Here is a 2,000-nt window from a genome sequence, read left to right on the forward strand (position 1 = left end):
TTCTCAGACTAATAGCATATCTGCAGTATAGATATATTGTGGGTGCTATTTCCTCTGTTATTTATAACTACATGACCCTGAGAAGGTTTCCCTCATGTCTGCATTTCCTCACTTATAAAGTAGGTGGTTCTACAGAATAAATGAATGAATATAAAGGGCTTTATAGAAAGCCTCGAACATAGTAAATGTTTAATGGAAGGTTGGCAGTGATGCTAGATGACAGTGATAGACTCATGGGCCCTGAGGTGTATCTGAGGGAATATTCATTGTTGCTGAGTTTTTAAAAAACACTTCAAGAGATTGTAGGGTTTTTTGTTCGTTTTTGTTATGAAACAGGATCAACTCACAGTAAGTTAAATAAGGTGTCAGAGACTAAAGCCTTGGTAGGAGGATGAACTTGAGATGAAAAAAATATTTAAAATTTAAAAAAAAAAGTGTTGTAGGTATAATAGGATATAAATGAAAAGAAATACTTTCACATGTTAGATAATTTGTTAAGAATATCGGAGGTAGAAGAGGAGGCAGGGTGTCATAGTTGGGGAAAGGATTAAATGAGTTAATGTTATATTTTGAGCTCCCAATACAGTGCCTGGCATTTAGTGCCTTCTAAATAAATGATGGATATCTCATAGGTTTTCCTTTGAGATAAACTGCCAAAAATTATGTGTAAATTCAGAACATTAGTAGGAGGCTGAGGATAACGGAAAAATAAATATGTGCATTTGAGAGCGGACTCCTCTGGAATGTTTCAGTTGGGAGGGAAAAAGGGAGGTGTGCGGTATAAGTGTGTTGCAGCTATTGTCCACATTGCAGGTGAGGACAAATGTGAAATTAGGACAGGAGGTACATAGGAATATTACACCAGTGCCTTCGAGACTATAATTAGATCTTTGATTACTGATTCAGACTATACAGAAGAGCGAAAGAGAAGCTGACCTAAAGAAACAAGTTATGCTTTATGGCTTGAACACAATTTTACATATTATTGAAATGCACAAATTTTAAGGAACAGTTTCCTTAATTTTGATAAAGGTATACATTCATGTTACCAACACTCCAATCAAGGTACAGAACGTTTCTATCACCCCAGAAATTTCCCCTTGCCCTTGGCAGTGTCTGGCCCCAGGCAACTACTAATGTGACTTCTGATACTGTAAATTATTTTTCCTATTCTACAACTCATGTAAATGTAATCATACAGTGAGTACTTTTTGTATCTGTCTCCTTTCGCTCAACACCATGTCTATATCATTCTAAGCATTAATGTAAGAGAATGTTTCATTCTTTATGTATACTAGTATCAGGTAATAATTTGCTTTGAAACCTTAAAATCATAGTGTAACATCTGTATAAGTAACTTTACTAGTTTGGAAAACACTAGTGCCCATTCTTCCTGGTTTTGAACACTCAATATGTCCTGTGGTGTGTGACAGAAAATTGCTACGTAGAATCTAATTTAAAGAGGTAAAAGAGGTCTACGGCCATGCCACCCTGAACAAGCCCGATCCCGTCTGATCTCGGAAACTAAGCAGGGTCGGGCGCAGTTAGTACTTGGATGGGAGACCACCTAGGAAGACCAAGTGCTATAGGCGTAAAAAATAAAAAAATAAGGGATTGTTAGCTGACAAAGTCCTTGCAATCTGTGAGGTCAACCAAGGGTTGCCTCACCTAAAAAAAAAAAAAGTTAAAAGAGATAATCGAGATAACTTAGTCATAACCAGAATTCTTCCTGCTTACATTATTTTAGGGTGTGAGTTTACTTGACTCTCATATGGCTTAGTATGTAGAAATTTTATATGAAAAAAGATAATATTGAAAAGGAGAGGTCACCTTGGCTATCTGGATTCATCTGATTTTTATATGATGTTGAAGTTTTTATTTGCAAAGAGATTGTATATCATGAGCAAGTCTTACTATTAATAACTACCTGTTCACTAATGAGGCATTCCATCTTTCTTCCCAGATCTGTAAAGAATGATAACTCTGGGCATTTGTAAAAA

The 2,000-nt window shown here is 36.0% G+C and overlaps 1 protein-coding gene and 1 pseudogene across 1 annotated transcript in view; both read left to right on the forward strand.

Moving 5' to 3' along the window:
- PATJ (PATJ, crumbs cell polarity complex component) overlaps window positions 1-2,000 on the forward strand; it is a 320,321-nt gene that overhangs the window by 106,903 nt on the left and 211,418 nt on the right. The window lies entirely within an intron of this gene.
- Window positions 1,474-1,592, forward strand: LOC111745291 (annotated as a pseudogene).

The sequence above is a fragment of the Pteropus vampyrus genome, unplaced genomic scaffold, assembly GCF_000151845.1.
Source record: "Pteropus vampyrus isolate Shadow unplaced genomic scaffold, Pvam_2.0 Scaffold151, whole genome shotgun sequence".
NCBI lineage: Eukaryota > Metazoa > Chordata > Mammalia > Chiroptera > Pteropodidae > Pteropus > Pteropus vampyrus.